The 20,840-nt window shown below is 32.9% G+C and overlaps 1 protein-coding gene across 3 annotated transcripts in view; it reads left to right on the forward strand.

The window, feature by feature from the left end:
- Nucleotides 1-20,840, forward strand: part of DOCK4 (dedicator of cytokinesis 4) — a 498,642-nt gene that overhangs the window by 141,045 nt on the left and 336,757 nt on the right. The window lies entirely within an intron of this gene.

Raw genomic sequence — 20,840 nt, forward strand, 5'->3', positions numbered from 1 at the left:
TTCTCCCTTCCTCCTTTCCTCCCTTCCTCCCTTCCTCCCTCTATCCCTCTACAATACAATTGTGATGAGTTAAATAATAATATTTTCGTAGAGTCAAGATTTAGATCTGAGAGAAATCTTCAAGGTTATCTAGTCTAACCCACTGCTTTTATATTTCAGGAAACTGAGAAGTACAAATAACTTTCCTAAGATTACACCACAATAAGGTAGCACAGCCAGGTCTCGAACCATTGTAATTCCAACACTCTTTCCACTGCTTCATGCTTTCTGTTCATAAACTTTAGAAATTTAATGAAATTAAGAAAATTTAAAGAAATTTAAGGATAATTTCAGAGATGTTTGGAGAGACCTACATGAACTGATGCTGAGTGAAATGAGCAGAACCAGGAGATCATCATACATGGCAACAACACTATACAGTGATAAATTCTGATGGACGAGGTTCTCTTCAACAATGAGATGATTCAAATCAGTTCCACTTGTTTAGTGGTAAAGAGATCCGGCTATACCCAGAGAGGACTGAGTGTGGACCACAACATAGCATTCTCATTCTCTTGTTATTATTTGATTGCATTTTTTTCTTTCTTTCTTGGTTTTTCTTTTTCTTCCTTTTGATCTGATTTTTCTTGTTCAACAAGAAGACTATATAAATATGTATACATATGTTAGATTTTAACATATATTTAACATATTTAACATCTATTGGACTATTTGCCTGCTAGGGGAGGAGTGTGGGAAAGGAGGGGAATATTTGGAAGAAAAGCTTTTGTAAGGGGTCAATGTTGAAAAAATTACCTGTGCATATATTTTGTAAATAAAAAGCTTTAATTAAGAAAACCCCAATACTTAAGAAATTCTAATTCTTCCTGAAGAGAAGACCCATTGACATTTTTCCAGTAGTCAATGCTTTAATGGTCATGAATATAGAGTACCATATTCTCTGAAGAAGTTGAAAGTCAAAAATAATATTGGAGATGTATGAGGAGTGAATATAGACTATAGTGTATGATTAAGAAATAGTTTTCACAAGATAATTAATGTAAGATATATCATCCAAGATATAGATTATCTGAAAAAAGGAAAAAAATGTAGGTAATATATTTTAAAATAGAACCAATGTACAGATCCACTGATATCCTTTGATTTCAAGAGATTTAGATGAAGGTATTCAGCATGTTGGTTACCTCCTCTCTGGAGATAATAAACAAGAGCATCAAGGAAAAAAAAAAAACAAACACCAGGGTGAGTTTAAATCTGTACCATTGAAGGGAGTGCCCATACAGATAAGAAAACAGATCTGATGATACATAGACCACATATAACAGAAACTGTCTAGCTGAATACTGAAAACCAGGAAGGAAGAAGTAAACAAATACTGAAAAGAAGTTTATTTACATAGTATTTTCTATTGCTGGAAATCATTTAAACAAATAAGCAGGCAAATTTTTTTTTTAAACAATGTATTAATTTAAGGACTGTAGATCATATGTGGTATAAACCAAGTCAGAGCCTTAAGGAGCTAAAGAAAGATACTGTCATGCTTAAAAACAAAACAAAACAAAAACAACTTATTGTTTTTGTTTTAATTTTATTTCCTAATATAATCCCCCCTCTCCTACTCAGAAATTCATTTCTTACTACCAAGAATGAAAATAGAAAAATAGGGAAAGAAAAATAATACATTAATAAAGTTGACAATGTATCCAGTTTTTTTATATCCATATTCCCTCCACATCTGCAAAGTAGGAAAAGGATGTGTATTTTTTAGATCTCTTCTTTACGGTCAAGCTGAATTATAATTATAAAACATTTAGTTTCATTGCTTTTATTGTTTTTTTCATTTACCTTGAAGCTTCCATTTTGTGTTCCTGGATCTGCATGCTTCATTTTGTTTCAATTTCTATCTTTAAATTACTTTCTAGGGTGATTGCATCAATTGGCTATTTAAGAATCAGGACATTAGTGTGCCTGTCTGTCTTCTGCAACCCTCTAGTTTTGACCAATCTCATTTTTGGTTATCTTTGCTAGTTTTTTTGGGTGTGAGATGAAAGTTCATTTATTCTTATTTCATCCTTTTATTATTAATAACATTGAATAGTCTCTTTCATATGCTTGTTAATAATTTGTAATTCTTTAGATATCATTTTTCCCTAATAACTTTGATTAATTATTAGATTATGAATTTTTTTTGTTTTAAATACTTGTGCTAATTATGTTTTGATAATTTGGATATTAGGATGCTTATCAAAGTTATTAGATGCAAAGATTTATTTCCTACCTAACTTTACCTTATAAGCATTGATTTTGTTTATATAAAAGTTTTTCAATTTCATATAGACACATTCTTTTTTTGTATAAGCTGATTAACTGTAAAATCTGGAAATATCTCCGTATCCCCTGTTCTTTCTCTATTATATTTGTATGTGTTTTTGAGTTTGTTTTTTGATAAAATTTCTTAGATACTCTGCATAATGCTAGTTGACATTACATAACTATTAAATAGTATGTAATAGCTACACTATATTTCACAGTCACATCCACTTCTCTATAATGTTAGAAAATCAATGGTGTTTGAATTCTAGAAACAAGAGTAGTGGGGGAAGATTAAATTATGGCTAAGGTGCTTTTATTGAAGAATTGAAAAAATTTTAACAACCTAAAATGAAAAACAAGTATGTGTCCCAGAATATTTACTTTTTTTTTGGTATTTAGTTTTTATGTTTTTCTAAGAAGCACCAAAATGTGAACATTCCCTTGTGCTCTATCTTTGTGAACTTCAAACCTATGAACTTGATCTGAAGAATATTAATTTATAAATAATACTAGGTGATGGTGGTAGTGGTGGTGTTGCTATAAGCTTATACATTACTTTATCTTGCCATTAGTTATTATGATTCTAAATGGTTATTTAAAATATTAGTATTATTATTATTTTTTTTTTTTTGCAAGGCAATTGGGGTTGACTTGCCCAGGGTCACATATCTAGTAAGTATTAAGTTTCTGAGGCTGGATTTGAACTCAGATGTATGGGTGTGTGTGCCAATGTTATCTATTATTCAAAATCATTATAGTTTAAAATAAACATAGCATGGTACAGGAAAGGGTAGTAAGTGAGAGGTAGGATGTGACATTTAACTAGTTTCTCCTACCTATTCTTTTTACCTAAATCAGAAAGTTCTCTTGCTGGCTCCAAAGTAAAAAGTGGCCTGGCATAATACATTGTTACTGTAATTAAAGCTAGGAAATAATTGTGGGATAATAGGGAGTCCTAACTTTGGAATCCAAATATCTTGTTTCAAATCCCAAGTCCAGTACTTGTTACCTGAGTGACTTTGAGCAAGCCACCTATCTGTCCCTCAGTTTCCTCATCTATAAAATATGGTTGTTGGATTAGATGCTTTTGGAGATCCCTTTTTGGTATGGATTCTTGATCCTAAAATTCTGTAAGAACTGGATTCAAATTCTACATGAGCATTTGCTAACCAGGTGTCTGATAAATTCATTTTAACTTTCTTTGAACCTAAGTTTCTTCATCCCTAAAATAGAGGAAATGTCTTCAGAGCAAGAGATCCTTAGTTTAGGAATCATGATTTTGTTTTTTGTTAAAACAAATTTTGATAACTATATTTCACTGATTGTTTTTCTTTTATAGTCCTATGTATTTCTTTATGCATCTAATAATAATAACTATCAATGATTGTTACTATTCAGTTATTTTCAGAAGGAAATGGCAAACCGCTCCAGTATCTTTGCCAAGAAAACCCCAAATGGGTTTGCATAGATTTGGATATGACTGAAAATGACTGAACAAAACATTTAGCAGGTTGCTTTTGAAATTTACTGAAAATCCTTCAAATGATTCATGGCTCACTTTCCACAAATGTAAAATGAGATTGTTGAAAGAAAAAAAAATAGTAAAAAGTCTCATTTGAGAGAACACACACATATAAAAACTCTAAGAAAACCCATCTATACTGCCAGTGAGTAAAATGAGAAGGGAGAAAGTTTGTTTATGGGTGCTATGGATGGGGTCCAAGCAATGTAAAGGCTCAGCTGCTTTTTTAGTAGTATAGCAATCATCATTTTTTTGGGTGGGTGTGTGGTAGGGGAAGCAGAACTTTCTATCTTATGTTCCAGGTCTGGGTCTAGAATGTAAAAAATTGGATTTGAAGTAACAGATGGTAAATTGGTATGGAAGAAATAGACTTGACTGAATGTAGGCCTGGAATCCATAACTGAAATATGCTTTTATATTTGTTTTTAAAAGTACTCAAGCAAAGCAACATTGTCAGTTTAAAAAAAAAAACATCACAGAGAAGAGAAAATCTGCATGTTGGAGGGAAATTCCTACTGAAGGGCACATTTATTTGTGTGTATAGAATAATTCTGTATGAAATGAAGTATAGGAAGATAGCTAAAAATATAGTCTCATCTACATCTTAGAAGGTCATAATTAAAGTAAATCTTATGAAAAGCAAGTTGGCACAAAGCTTGAGTAAAAAGGACGACTGACTTTCTTATAGTAATTCCAGAAATGCTCCTATTTATAGTACTATAAAACAGTCTAATTTAATACTAAGATAGTGTCATTGAAAGGGAGCACACAGCTGATCTTATGTTATCTTGATTCTCACTGAAATTATTTTTTTTCTGCTTGCTTTATTTGTCAGAATACTGGATGTAAAATTTGAACTCAGGTCTTTTTAAATCTAAATCCAACACCTTTCATAATGCTAAATTGTAGAGTACATCAAAATCTTATTTCTTAATAATTTTAGATAGGCCTATGTTTTTTTTGGACACCCTGTACATGTACATGAATTAATATATATGCATATATGGATATATGGATACATGTATATATGTGTATTATTGTGAATATGTATGTATGTGATTATTGTGAATAATGAATCCCCGGAAATTTGAATTCCTACTGCATATTTTTCACAGAGTTAGAACCAAATATTCTACAAGGACTCTTGTTCTATCAATTTTTTAAACTTTTTAAACAATTCTATCAACTTTTAAACTATTTTATTTAATGGTGGGATATATCAGTGTTTCAGAGGGTTGGATTTAATTCCTTATTATTATAGTGTGTCTATTTCCTTTAGTAAATTATTGAACTGAATGGTATCTAGACAAGAAAGCATTAGTTGTCCTTTTTTTTTAGATGATTCATTATAGGCAAACTCACCAACCTCTGTATCATAAAACATCAGATTATGAAAATATTCAGAGAACATTTAACTTTTTCTCAGTAGTAATCTACTTGGAAATTTTAACAAATGTAAGATTGGCCCAAAGTCAATTAATACATTAAAATATTTTTATAAGCAGTCATGTTTTTCTGTCCTGCCAAAAGTGTCAGATTTTTTTATTTCTTGTTTCTACATGTCCTAAGTATGAAACCACACATGTTTTTGATGAATTTATTATGTATTCCATCTTGATTATATAGTAGTCCCATTAGAGCTTCTTCAATTCTCACACAGACTTGCATTTTGGGTCCTCAGAAGGGTAACTGATGACTGTTTTCAGTGTTCTCTAGAGGTGATCCTGAGGAGCTAGGTTTCTATTTTTGTCATTCATTAGCCCTCACTGATGTGTTCTTCACTATCATTTAGACAATAGACTTAATTTGTTTTTAGTGAAGGTACTTTATGAGATGCTATGATTAAAAACAAAAACAAAAAAAAAGATGGTACAAAATATTTCAACCTTAATCTGAGGCACACTCTCCTATAGTACATGTAATGTGCATGAAAAGTGGGGGCTTAAACTTCCTATACACTATAAGAAATAGTATAGGCCAAGAAATACACGTGGCCAAAATGTAAGTTCAGTTCTTCATTACTAGATGTCTATGGCTAGTATTTTTTTAAATAGCTTTTTATTTCCAAAATATATGCATGAATAATTTTCAGCATACACCTTTGCAAAACCTTGTGTTCCAAATTTGTCTCCCTCCTTTCCCCCCATACCCTCTCCTAGACAGCAAGTAACCCAGAATGTTAAACATGTGCAATTCTTTTGTACATATTTATCATTTATAATTTATCATTATAGCTGGTATTCTTATCTGATTCAAAGGCTCATGGTCTTGAAGCAGTTTCCTCTGTTGGGGTGGCTGTCCTGTCTTTCTACATGATGTTTGTTTATTCTCATCCTCATGTTTTTCAGTATTCCTGTCCTGATGCAGTATCTCTTCCAAAGTCATTCCACTATTATGGTAGGGATGAAAGGGAAGAGAGAGAGGACTTTTTTCCAAGGTCAATTTCCTTTTAGCAACTTTAAATCATCTCTGAAACTTAGACTTCCTCTCTTTAACTAAGAGGCTTTCATTGCTAAGACTAGTCATCTGTTGAACTATTTTGTTGAACTATTTCTGAACTATTCAGGTGGTGAAGTGGATAGAATGTCAGGTCTGCAGTCACCTTGACTTGAGTTCAAATTTGTTCTCAGACATTTTGTAATTATGTGACCCCGAGAAAAGTCAGTCACAGTCTCTTTTTATTTTATTTTTCTCAGCTGCAAAATGTGTATGACGATAACATCCCTCCTAGGGTTGGTGAGAAGACCAAATGAAATAATAATTGTAAAGCATTTAGCACAGAGACTGGCATATAATAGTCACTAGCTTTGAAAGCCAAACAGGATTTTATAATTGATCCTAAAGGTAATAGCATGCCATGGAGATCTTATTAAATGGGGACGGGACATGATATGATCAGAGCTTTAATTAAGAAAGTTCAATTTGATGGTTGAGTGGAAGATGGAGAGAGAGAAAGTCAGGGAGATCAAGCAGCAAGCTACTGGAGGAATCCAAGCATGAGGGGAAGAGGGCCTGCATTAGGGTTACAAAAGAAAAAGGGGTGTTTGTTAAGAAGGTTGAAATGACAGAGATGACCATTGATTGGAACTTAAACCCTTGTGTACACATTTAAACTTGATCATGTCCATTGATTGATTAACTTGAAATGTTTATACCTTTAGTGATTGCATTAATTATGGAGATGGAACATTGCTTTGACATTTTCTTCTTTTAAATGCTTCACACATGTTTCTGTATGTAGGACTTCCTTACTGTAATCTGCATCTCTCATTCCAAGAGGCTTTATTAAACTTAGAGATCTAGAAATGTAAAATGTTGGGGCAGCTAGATGGCACAATAGATAGAGCACCAGCCCTCAGGAAGACCTGAGTTTAAATCCTGTTTCAGATACTTAATACTTACTAACTGTGGGACTCTGGGCAAGTCATTTAACCAAAATTGCCTTGCATTGTGAAATGTTGTAGTTTGATTACAAGAATTTGTCTTCTAAGGTCATTTGTAAATTCAAATGATAAGAAAATAGTTTGCCAATTCTTCTCTCTTGTATTTCACTTTTGGGCATCTGCCATCAAGTCTCGTGTGTGTGTGTGTGTGTGTGTGTGTGTGTGTGTGTGTGTGTGTATGCATATACATACACACACAATATATACATATATATGTACACACCAAAGCTTATAAAAGTGAAGTGCCTTGTCCAAGGTCTTGTAGGTAGCTATATTTAAAGCCAGGTTATCTGAGTCCAGAGTGTGTGTTTTTCTTTGTACCATATTGTAGATAAAATTAAAAAATGACAACCTAGTTTTGTTTTTATGTATGCATGAATTTGTATATACTTAATATTAGACTGTTGCTTTAAGTATAGATTATAACTTTTAATGGGCATTTCCTGACATTTATAGAGATTACTAAAAGTCAATAAATAAAAATTATTATTTCCTATTTAAAAAAGTAAGCACAGTTTTCATGTAGTTTTTAATATTGATGATGTGTGGATGTGTAATCTTAATTTTCTTAGGAAAAAAGTATATTACAGTGTTTTCTCAAAGTAACTTTCGTATTCCATCACCATAAATGTACTAAATGATAACTATGGGAAAGATTATTTTTCTTACCAACCAGAAAAGCACTGGTAATGGTCTGATATTCATATTATGATGTTTGGAAATAAGCATGTTTCCTAAATTTTACATGCTGCTTTTAAACACCTATTGATACTATTTTTAAAAAAAGCAAATGGTATGGTTCACCTCTTCTTAAATTGTTGGCATTTACTTCTCCTGTGTCTTTGATGACTTTAGCAGGACTTGATTGTCGCCATTTTTCTCATGGAACCCAGTATTTTAAAGTACTAATCTTTGTATTTTTCACTGACTTATTGTGTACTTGATGCAATTGGCTGTCTTCATTGTTAGCTCTTAAAATAGAAGAAGGAAATTACTGTGGATTGGAAGTAAGAACTGGTGAGCCTCAACTACATCTAAAGTCACTGACCACTCAGGGTTATGCTCAAAAATTATGATAGAAGTGGAAAGCTAAATTAGAGATCATATAATCTTCTACCCTTGTTTTATCCTTGAAGAAACTAAAACCCAGAGTTTGAATAATTTGCCTGGGTCACAGAGCTCATTGTTGGTAGAGCTATGACTAGACACCACATGCCTCTCTTTCAACTCTATCAGCTTTAAAAGTTTGCATCATCTCTAATTCATGATTTATTGAAAAAAGTATTGTCCTGAAATTGCCATCCCAGCCCAGCCACAAATCTCAATGTGTGCTTTGACAACTCACTAAATCTTTCTTACCCTCAATTTACTTATTTCTAAAATTAGGTGGCTGTACCAGGTGATTTCTAAGACCTCTCTCAGTTCAACTTTTTTTTATTCTGTTTTCAAATTTTGATTGTAGGTCCCAGAAACTATCATGGCATAGAAGGGCAAGAAGGTAATAATAGAATCAACTAGAGTACTGGAGATGTCCTGATTATATAAAACATATTCAATTTTATAGCATCCAAAGGTACATGGTTTTAGTATGTAACCATATTCCCCAATATTTTCTTCACTTTTTTTTGCCCTTCATTCCTCTTCTTAGATGTCTATTGTAACCTTATTGTGTTTTGAAGTATAGTTATTTGATGTTTGCATCCTGTGATGTGCCACATTTGAAAATAAATGATCTATGACCTTTTGTAGTATGTTCTTAGACTTCAAAAAATTAGGGAAATATGCCTAAGAGAATTGTAGCTATGGCAAAACTTTGGGGACTTTGTCACAGAGTGAAAGATTTATGGAATATTAATAAGTAGCACCATCTTGGGAGCATTTTCTACCATGCATACATCTCTATGACATTAGAGGGAATAACTTCTTGGGAGAAGGTATTTTCTTCCTTGAACATCCTCTGTCTTCTCATTAATGAGTCTTTCTTCTCCCTTAACAATTTAAAAATTTCCTTCCTAGAAGCAGCTAGATAGTGCAGTGAATAGAGAACTAGCTGTGGATCAGGAACCCCTGAGTTTAAATCTGACCTCAAACATTTAACACTTCCTAGGTATGTGACCCTGGGCAAGTCACTTAACCTCAGTTTCCTTACCCCCCCCTAAAAAAAAATTCCTTATTCTTCAAGTCTTACAGGTTGTAACTTGATAAATCTCACCTAGTACTTGACCTGTGACCAGAAATTGCTAGAGTGCCTTCTTCCATATAATTAAAACATTTTTAAATCTTGAATACCTCATCAATCTATATATTATATTATATCACATATGCTATATATAGCTTTTATAAATGGCTTTTTAAAAGGTTCTCTTGTTCTTTCTTGACTATTTAAAAATGGTTTCCAAGTTACCTGCTTTCATCATTTGTAATATGTTACAGATTATCCTATACAGGTTAAAGTAGAGGAACATATGTTTTAACCCCCCCTACCTACTGTCTTTCTATCTATTTACCAGGTTTTATCATCTTACAGGGCAAAATAGATCGAGTGACTATATTTCAGTGGAAGATTCTTATTTTGATTGAATTTATTTTTAACTTTAAAATCTTATTTCCTGCTTGATTTGCTGGGAATTTGGTTTTTTATGTAATGATAGCTATGTGATGTATTGGATAGAATACTGAGCCTGGAATAAGGAAGACATAATCTAAACTGTGGCTTCTGACACTAGCTGTGTGATCGTGGGCAAGTCATTTATTTCACTGTTTCCCAAGTGTTAAAAGTGGATTTTAATAAGCTCTTCTCTCCTAGAGTTTTTAGATGACTTTTTTGGTTCCTGTTTGTTTTGTTTTGGGGTTTTGGAACCAGAGAATACTTTATTCCTCTTGGCCTTGAATTGAGAATATTGGAGCCAGATAATCTAACAATTAAACTGTAAAGAATAGTTCTATATTTGTATGAAGCATCATGGAAGAGCTTTCTTTGGAGAACTTAACCAAGAAGATAGACCACCTTTTGTTGTCAATAAATCTGTGAGCACTCAATTATTATTTTTCTGTGGGCTGTTATTGCTATTTTTAGCCTAGGTTTGGTAGAATATAACACAATTATGTTCTTAGAGAATATATTTCAGTTGTACATGTCTGGAGTAATTATTCCTCATCACTCATAGAATTTTAAATCTGGAAGGGACTCTTAGACATCAACTCATCTAAGCCTATTAGGATGAAACTGGCATTTACCATGGGGTAAGTGACTTGCCTACAGTCACAGAGCAAGTCAGTATTCTCAATCAATTCTCAATTATGATTGAGAAAACTGAACTGATTTTTTAAATTGAGGATATCATGCTCTATGATATTTAAAGTCAACTCTATTCAAACCAATTCCAATAGACTTGTGATGGAGACACCTGTGTCCATAGAGAGGACCATAGAGACCAACTTTGGGTCACAATTTGGTATTTTCACCTTTTTATTTTTTGGGGGGGGTGGTTGTTGCTGTTTGCTTGCTTGGTTTTTTTTTTTTTTTTTTTTTTTTTCTTTCTTTCTTATTTTTTTCCCCTTTGATCTGATTTTTCTTGTGCGGAATGATAATTTTTTTTGCACATGTTTAGCCAATATTGGATTAGTTGCTATCCAGGAGAGGAGGGAAGGAGAGAAAGGGAGAAAAATTTGGAACACAGGGTTTTGCAAGGGAAAATGTTGAAAATTATCTTTGCATATATTTTGAAAAATAAAAAGCTAAAAAAAATAAAGTCACCTCTAATTCTTTGAACATTCAACTGAATTTTGGCTTTCTGGTGACAAATTGAGATCTCTTTAAGGAATCCTGAATTAGGGAGACAGTTTATAGTCAATTGGATTAGAGGTGGGAATGTTTTCATAAACAAGAACAGAAGTAATTAAGGAAGGAATAGGAATTTGACTTGTAATTTCATTGATTTAGGGAACTCTAGATGAGAAAACTCCCCATGTAATTGCAGTTCTGAATCTTCTCTACAATTTGTAATTTTGGAAAATTGCCTAGAACAGTGAGAGTTTATATGATTTGCCTACCTTCACATAGTCAGTATATGTCAGAGGCAAAACTTGAATTCAGTGCATCTTGGCCCTTAGGCTAGGCTCCTATCACTCTATATACTCTACCTTTTGGAAGTAAAGAAGTTTTCAACAAAATAGTACTGATGACTATTTCGAGGATGGGGCAGCTAATCAAAAATGCTACCTGTGCTTCTGGGGCATTAAATTACTTTAGGCATTTCTGCAAAAAAACAGTTTAGCAGTAAAGCATGCTAGCATTGGAGGACTTCCGTTTTAGGATTAGAGGCGTACTTGCCAAAAAGCAGCAAGGGTTAGTTGGAATTAATGCAACCTGAGATAATGTGACTTTTTTCTTGGATACTGATTTTGGGGGCTGCTTTATTCAGACTGCTGATTAATTTCTAGTGTCTAGTCCAGACTGTTGGCTAGCTATAGGTTCTTGCCAGGTCTTCTGAATTAAGAACAGTTCAATGGTTCTGGTTTCTCTAGAATATTCAACATTAACAAAAAGGCGTACTAAAGTACAGTAAAGTATATTTAGTAGCAATACAGTATTGGTTTTGGTAGACATACCTCTTTCATCTCCATAAAGAAAATACCTTTGCTATAAAAGGAGTATTGGTTCAGAAAGTATATAACTTGGTATCCATCAAGTCTCAGGAGGACTGAATTCTTGTAGGCTGGCCTTTTTAATGAAATAATTTAACTAGAAAATCAGGCCCATGACAAATGTGCTACTACATTGGACCAATTGAGCCTTGGGAATTGCCTTTTAGTGGAAAACTTCCAGCTTTCATGACAGAGACCCTAAGAGATAGAGTTCCTGCTGGTGGTTTTTCTTTTAATCCAACACAATTTTACATGTACTACATTGAATTTAATCTTTTTATAGTTAAACTAATTTCATGAATTTTAAACTTTGTATATTTAAAGGATGAAACTAAAAAATGAGAAGAGTTATGTATGTTGATGAGGTAGAGCTATTGTGGATTATTTTGTGTCAGAAGAAAAATGAAACATGAAAAACTACTGTTTCTCCTTTTTTCTCCCTTTAATGGTATTCAGTAGCATTTTCCAGTTTCCTTTTGCCTTTCCTATAAGAAACTTTGAATTTATTTTCTTTTCTACCTGTTTAATTTTTTTTAGGAAAATAGTGTTACTGCTGACTTCCTGGTAAAATTTAAAGGGTGCTGAAGGGACTCCTTATTTCTAAAGTAATTAAAGTAATGCCTCATCTATCCACACAGTTTGGGTCAGAGAAGATATAGCACTGACCACCTTGAAAAGTAATTAATTTGGTGTTATATTTGAGAACCACCTAATAGAATGTGATTTAATGAAAAAAAAATTGGCATGCTGCGCAATATTATATTTTTCACTGACCCCATTTTGCCTCTTTCCATTTCCCTGAGGTCACAGAAAATACATTTTTAAACCTCTATAATTGTAACTTCTTATCCACTCTGACAGCTACACCTCAGGCTCTTACCTCACCTTGAAAAAATTAAAATAATTGAAGTTCCTGACCTTACCTGATGGGCATCTTGACTGTGGGAGAGTTTTTATCCAAGGATTCATCAACATTAGCTTGTTAAATGCCAGGAAATTGTTAAGGAAACATCTTAGACAGTGCTTTCTTTTTAGTTCAGTAGAACAGTTGATAGCAACTGCTGGTACTCTGTCAAATTGAGCAGGTACATGAAGGGGAAATAGGGAGAAGGCAAAAAAGTCAGCTGCCAGGTGAAAATATAGGTAGTAAGCTTGGCTTTTGTGAAAGTGGATTGTGACAATCATTTTAACCTTATCTTTTATTATATGTAATAAGGGATAATAACACTGATATTGTTCCCATAGTAGGTGCTTTATAAAGATAATTAGGAGGTCAAGTAATTTAACAGTCATTTTTTGGAATGATATTTTATTGTGTTGAAATGTAGATGAGGGAATCCACTATACCTTCAAGCCAATGAAGAAATGGCGACACAAAGTTGTTTAATGTTGAGCTAACTGATCCTGCCTCCAGAGCTTATCTTTTCCTCATACTCCCCACGATGCTGAGAATGAATAGAATTGCTTCTCAGATGGAAGCCAGGCCTACAACACTGTTGGCTTCCCTGTTTTGAAATGGGCTGGTTCACAACATTCACAGGGGTGAGTGATGTAATTATCATCTCTAAAAAGGTTGCTACTTTCAGCTCCTGGTGGGCTAGAATGGCTAAGAATTCTGTTTACTGCTTCAGAGATTGTAAGTAAAGTAGGTGAATAGCAATTAAAATTTTGTAAACAAAAGTTGATTTGTTTAAATATCTAACAAAAGAAAATTTTGGTTCTGAATTTGGGAACAGGATTGGTATGCATGTAAGACACACATACTTGTATACACATATATACTGGGCAGCATCACCCAGTACACAGACTACTGAGAATATTATTCAAAAAAACTTCAAATCAACACTTATTAACTTTATGACTATGAATAAGTCATAACTTCTCAGTTTTAATTTTCTCATTTGTAAAATGGGGATTAAGGGATAGTAATATTTACACGTTTTGTCATGTGTAGTTGAGGAGAAAGAAACAATAGGTAGAAGCTTAAATATTGCACAGAACTCTCTTATTTATACATGGCTTTTCAAGAAATGAGAAGCACTGTGCACAGGGAGCATGAAATAACATTGCCACAAATGATGTAGATTCTATTGCAATAGGTATGAACTGATGATTATCAACATGACAGTCTTTTTGGAATTAGCTATTCTGAATGCAGTGAGTCCTCAATTTATTAAAGATGTAAAAAATAAAAATGAAGCTGTATCTCTAACCACTCTGATATCAAAGCAATTCTTTATATCTACCCCAATATTTCACTTAAATAATTTAATTGTAGCCTCATACTTTAGTATTTTTTAAAGATCTTTTTTTCCTAGATGGAGAATATTCAGATAGTGTCCTCTACATTGGTCAACAGTAACCCATAACTTTATCATTCCATTTCACTTATAAATATGATGCTATCCTTTGGGGATCTAGATCCTCCCGTTATGGTATCTCACCCATTAAGATATATCACACCATGCTGGTGTATCATATCTAATACATCTCAAACTTCTCCCTGTCCTTTATTTTCTCTTCTCAGTCAAATATATTTAGCTCTTTCAACTGATTTTCGTGACATAGTTTAATTCTTTTTACCACCATCTTGGCCAATAGCCTCTGGATGCTATCAGCTTGTCAACTTCCTTCCAAAATTATGTCATTGAAAACACAATGCTCAAGATGTCTGACCAGGATAATATGCATAACATTCTTGACAACTTTGTCATTTAATTGTTTTTTAGTCATATCCAATGCTTCATGATTCATTTAAGATTTAGGATTTTCTTGGCAAAGATACCTGAATGGTTTGCCATTTCCTTCTCCATCTCATTTTACAGATAAGGAAATTGAGAGAGCTAAGTGACTTTCCTAGGGTTACAGAGCTAGTATCTGGGGACAGATTTCAACTCAGGAACATGAATCTTCAGATCTGGTGCTCTATCCACTGCCCCAGCCAGCGGTCCTCCTTAACTTTATATTCTTCTTAATGCAGCCTGTTAGGTCAGCTTCTTTTAAAGCAATACAGCTTCATAGCTAGAAAGTCCAGGCCTGGGTTCAAGTCCCATCTCTGACCCTAAGTCGCTTAGCATTTCTGTGTTTCAGCAATTCTCTAAGACAGTGAGTTTCAGAAAAGATGCTACTCTGAATTGATACTACTGATGAAATCATAAATTTATGTCCCCATCACCAATATATTTCCAACTGAATAAGTTTTATTTTCACACAACTATAGAGTTATACTGAAGTTACATTCCATAAAGATCCTTGATATTTTTGTAAGAATTGTTACCTAAAAATAATTTACTCTCTCATATTTGTATTTCTGTGAAACAAATAGGACATTTTCTTTTTCCAGTTCTAGTTTCCTCCTGATAAGCACAAATCTCACTATTGTGTCACACATATATTCATTGACTGCCTGCTATGTGCCAAGCATTGTTTTAAGTTATGGGGATACAAAAAGAAGCAAATGACAGACCAGTGCCTCCTTTCAAGGAGCTTACAATCTATGTTACTACTCACATGCTCTCTTTGGCTGAGAATCTATCATTATTCTCTTCGAAGTCTTCATCTAGAAATCAAAATCCTGTTCTGACACCATATTTTAAACTAGCTATTAACTTGCATAACTATTATAATTCCTAGAAATGCATTCTTAGTTCTTTTGGGTTTGTCCCAGTTGAAACACTAGAAATGAATATTGGTTGTGAAATTTTTACATATTTGATTAAATCTGAATAGGTCCTACTTGACTAGAGTGAAACTAGTCTTCCATCACTTCTTTTGGAGTTTTTTGTGGTGCTTTCATAGCAAATAAGTTACTTCCCTTAACCCATTAAGTAGCCTTGTTTGTCAGTGGTCCTTCTTGTGTTCCTTTCCTTCATCATAGATTTGGATTCTATGCTTCTGTTTTTACTTGTTTTTAACTCTTTGTTTTTCTCTTAGAATACTTCTGTTGAATACGATGTCTTTTTTTTTATTATATATGATTCCTTGAAATGGAAGGTTATTATTACATTTTTTAATCTTCCCTGCTGTGCTGCTTGTGTATGTGAAAATTTTCTTCCTTTTTCTGTCTTTTTTTTTTTTGGTGGTTTTTCATTTAAGTTATTAAATAAATAAATACATTTTAAAAAGAATATTTCTATTATTTCAAGGATCAGTTCATTCTTTTCCAATAAGTCTGGATGTTCTGTTAAATCTTTAATAGCCAGCTTCCCTCCTTTCAAATAAAATAAAAGTCTATGCAGGCCATACTTTTGAGTCTAATTTGCATCATTAACATTTTCTCCTTCACTTTATTAAGTCTAGGCTTGTACCAGATCCCCATTTTACTTTCATTTTAACAGAAGTACTGTTTAATCCAAATGAATATCTAATTTGTGACATATGTGGTAGAGAATTTTTAGTGGATAGAGTATACTCTAGCAGATACTTCTTTGTTTCCCCTTCTCTGGTATTGACCTCTCTTCCCATCCTTACTCTTATCAGAAGAATTTCCATTTCAGTGCTTCAAGGTTCCATAATTTTACTTCTATGACAATTTTCTTTATTAAGATAGCTTGGAGCACTTCTATGATTTAGCTTGGCTTTTAAAAGTTAGCAAGAAAACAAGTTTGGCAACAAAAGAAAACAAAACCATTATTTACCCAGCTTAGTGATGTACTTCACCAACCTTAGCTAGGTCATGTCTTTGAAAGAGTTGGAGAACCAAAAACGTTATGATTAGAATTGAACAAGAGTAATTCTCTACTTCATTTGGCTTGTGTCCACTATATTGAACAGAAAAAGGCAAAAGACAGTTCCTGCTTTCAAAAAGATCACAATCTCTAAATGTTACTAATACCAGTTTGATCCTTTCAGGGACAATTTAGCCCACACTTTTCAACTATTTTAATTCCATTTCGTCTTTACATTTTTGTCAACTTTCCTTCCCAGTCACTAGTGGGGCTATATTTCTTTATGAAAAAAGGAATCAATGAGACCTGAAGAATAACTCAGAAAGAACTGAACATTTTTATATTCGATATATGTATTCTTTTGGCCTAAGAATAATTCTTGCCTTTGTGATGTTGAGAGTGTCTCTCTGTCATTTAATTCTTCTGATGGTTAGATAAATGGTAGAGCCTTCCCAATGCCAAGAATGTCTTCATTTCCCCTGGCACACTGACCTCTAATATGGCTCCACATATGTGGCAGAAGGTTACTATGATTTCCTTTCATTCAGAATAACCTCAGGTCCCCTAAGAATAACTGAATGATAGCCTGGTCAGCTGTGATATGAGAATCCCTTGATAATTAGCTCTTTTAAAAACAACTCCTTTTTCCAAATTGGATTTGTTAAATGTGTGCTGACACTATTTTCCTCCCCAAACCCCCTATACCTCCTTTTTTGACTATTTATACATCTGTCACTCTCCATTCACATTGGTTCTGATTTATGAAAATCTGAACGTCTCAGCTGGTTGAATGGTTCACTATTGTATTTTCCCCCCTCAGGACATGAAAATATTAAATACTTGAAATAAAATTAAAGGTTGGATGGACAGCTTAGAGCCAAAACCCAATTAAAAGCCTAATAGATTAGTGTAAATACTGAAAATGGGCTTATTTGTTGCAGAACTTAGAAATGAAGACACTATTCTTCAGAGACATGTTTTTACCTCAAACAGGAAATCACTTTTAAATGTCATTTTCACAGTAAACAGCAGTTTTCAGTTCAATTTTCTTAGTTAACATAATATTTAACAGAAAAAATCAAATGAGTAGGAAGAAGGTAATGCTCCCAACCAGCAAAATCATGTTATTCCAAGGTAAATAAATGGGGCAAATTTAGTGGAGAATTAGTCTTATTCAATTCTAAATATACCTTTTTTCCCTCTATAGTACTTAACATTTAAAATTAGCGATGTGAAATATAATTTCATTTTCCAGGGTTTGGCAACACAAAATATCCTAGGCAGAATACACCAGTTAAAAGTTTTGATTAAAGATGAGGAGTTTTACAAGGGAGTAAGAATATCGTGCCAATTATACCTCCCAAGCTGTTAGTGAACACAGAAAATGTTAGTGTTTTGTGTAATCTAATTGTACAGGATTTACCTGGGCAGCCCTAAGATTTTTATCTTTTACCGAAAGATTTGTTAGTTGAGGGAGAGATTCATTTAAAAAGTCCACTTTCCAATTATGAAGTTTCATTTTTATAATTTCTAACATGTTTTCATTTCTCTTTTTTTCAGCATTCACTGTAGAAAGAATAGCAGCTGGAATTATTCTTTTTAATATTTCAGACAATGTTAACCCATTTTGTAGTATGGCAAGTTAATGAGGCTTGACTTGTTTTGGAATTACATTAGATTTATCCTCATTTCTCCAGAAGGTGCTATCAAAGCCATTGATCTTATATGTAGCAGTCTGCCTTTCATCTCTCTCTCTCTCTTTCCTGTCTGATTCAACATTGATTCAGATGGACTCATATTCCAGACAAAATCAGATTTAATTTTCTCTGATATGTTGAGATTAAAGTTAGAAGTGGTTAAAATGTTATTCTTTTCTTTATGTTAAAGAAGTTAATAATTCCGACTGTCTTGTCAGAAAATGTGGCACTTATGTATGTGGAAAAGATTTTGCTTGAAGCATAGAATGGTATTAAATTGTAAACCAATGTAATTTTATGAAATGTAAAGTACTGGAGGAAAAAAATGATTGGGAAGACAGTCAGGGAACAGGAAGCAATACATTCTTTTGTTTATTTATCACATTTGAGGTCATGAGATGTAGTGGATTTGTAGCTGCTATTATACTCAAAAGACCCGAGTTCTAGGATTGATTTGTAATACATGATGGCTTGTGAGCAGTGCCCCAGACCTCCAAGCAACTTTCCAAAATTAGAAGTTGCCAAGAAAGTAGCATTCTGCTACCAGATGAAGTTCCTCATCTGGTGCTATTGACTATGGTAAAATTATAGACCTAGATAAGAAATCTTTATCACATCTGGGAAAACTGAAGGAGAAAAGATTATGTAATTAGGATCATGGTACCTTGGCAAACCTTTTTCCATTGTTAGTTATTATGCTTATCTTAAACTTTTTAATATGTTAACTATCATTAAATGGAATTATGAAAGAACAATTCAAATAAGTGTTCATTAATGCACTCACTTTATGCATAGCAGAATTCTCACTGTGGTTGTATTTAATACAGAACAGACTAAATAAAAGGTATTCTTGTCCAAGAGTGAGGGGAGATTAGAGAGTGAAATACCAAAAGAACTTTGTAAGGTAATTCTGTGGTATATAGCCTCTGAAGACCATATTACACTGAGGTTTCATTGTAGTGATACATGAAATGTAATAAAATCCTGAAAAAATCTTGTAGCAATATTTTATTTAACTCTAACTGTGCTTAAGTGGATTTGCAATATAAAGTTATTGGTTTTATATTTATAAATAAAATGAAAAGTGCCTTAAGGTAAGTAGAGAAAATGGATATTTGAAAATGATACAAAAATTTTGTATAATTTAATGTCCTGAAAAGAGTAATGAACTTGGAGTCCAAACATCTGGATTCAAATCTTGGGTCTGACACTATCAGTATGACTTTAAACAAATCTTTGGCACTCATTTTTTCCAACTGTAAAATGAGAGAATTGGACCTGATGATCTTTTAGATCTCTTCCATTTTTAAACCTATGGATGTATGATCATTGTGCATTTATCAAAATTGTTTCCTCTGCCTGGAATGTACATTCTCATCCATTATGCCTTCTATAATTACTCCAGTTTCTACTCTTTTTTTCTGTCCACAAATAAAATTATATTGTATTATACTTATTTGTACATATTATAGATTTTATTCTTCAAAAGTAAATCTGAGCTCCTTGAGGGAAGCTATAGCACAGTAATGTCAAACTCAAATAGAACATTGGCCACTAAGCTATATATGAGCAGCACATCTATTTAGAAAACCACATATTGACATTATCTATATTCTTAGAAAACCACATATTAACATTATCTATATTATGTCATATTTATTTATTTTTTTAAATATTTCTCAATTACATTTACAATTACAATCTAATGGACCATACTCTGGAATATGGCTTGATACCACTCATGTAGAACATTAACCAAATTTATTTGTATATGGTTTGGCTAAATTTTAAAATTTCTTTGCTTTGTATACCTGTTTGATACCTGCATATTTTTGCCCATCTTCTCTTTTTGCAAATTTTCAAGATATTATACTGTTAATGTATTTAAAGTTTGGACAAAATGATAATGAAGTATAATTTTTACTAGCAGTATGACTTAGATGGTATTGCCCATCATACTTTGCATATCAAAATTCTTTAGGCTTTTAATGACCATTTCAAGGTGTTATGAGCAGATAAAAATTGTAGGGAATTCCATGTTGCAGATGGCATGAGTTTCAGCATTCATATTTTATTTTTCCACTATTGTTTCTATGGAAGAACAATGATTAGCTATTGCATACAGCCTTGCTATATGAATTCACAAACCCAGCAGTATTTTTTTTTTGATTGCTTGTGCCTCTCATTTGATCCAACAGGAATTGTGTTATTTGATGAGGTTGATTAATATTTCTCATTTACAAAATGTCAAACCATTAGCTTTTCTTACAATGAATATTTTTGTATCCTGTTCATCACAATCCAATTATGGCTTGTCAGCATTTTTGTTATAAACATGCATTTTCAAGGGGGTCAATCTAATACAAAAAGAAAAAGAAACAAACCAAAAGCCAAAAAATTAAAATTTTTGCATTGAAACAAGGCAGATATTACTGCAATGAAGTCATTTTGAGCATGTTTGAAATGGGGAAATGTGCATAGCAAATTCTCTTTCAATTTTTGCAGTTTGAGTTATTGCAGGCATAATTTGAGGCAGAAAGGAGTGAGCATA

Source organism: Sminthopsis crassicaudata, chromosome 5 (assembly GCF_048593235.1).
Source record: "Sminthopsis crassicaudata isolate SCR6 chromosome 5, ASM4859323v1, whole genome shotgun sequence".
NCBI classification, from domain to species: Eukaryota; Metazoa; Chordata; class Mammalia; order Dasyuromorphia; family Dasyuridae; genus Sminthopsis; species Sminthopsis crassicaudata.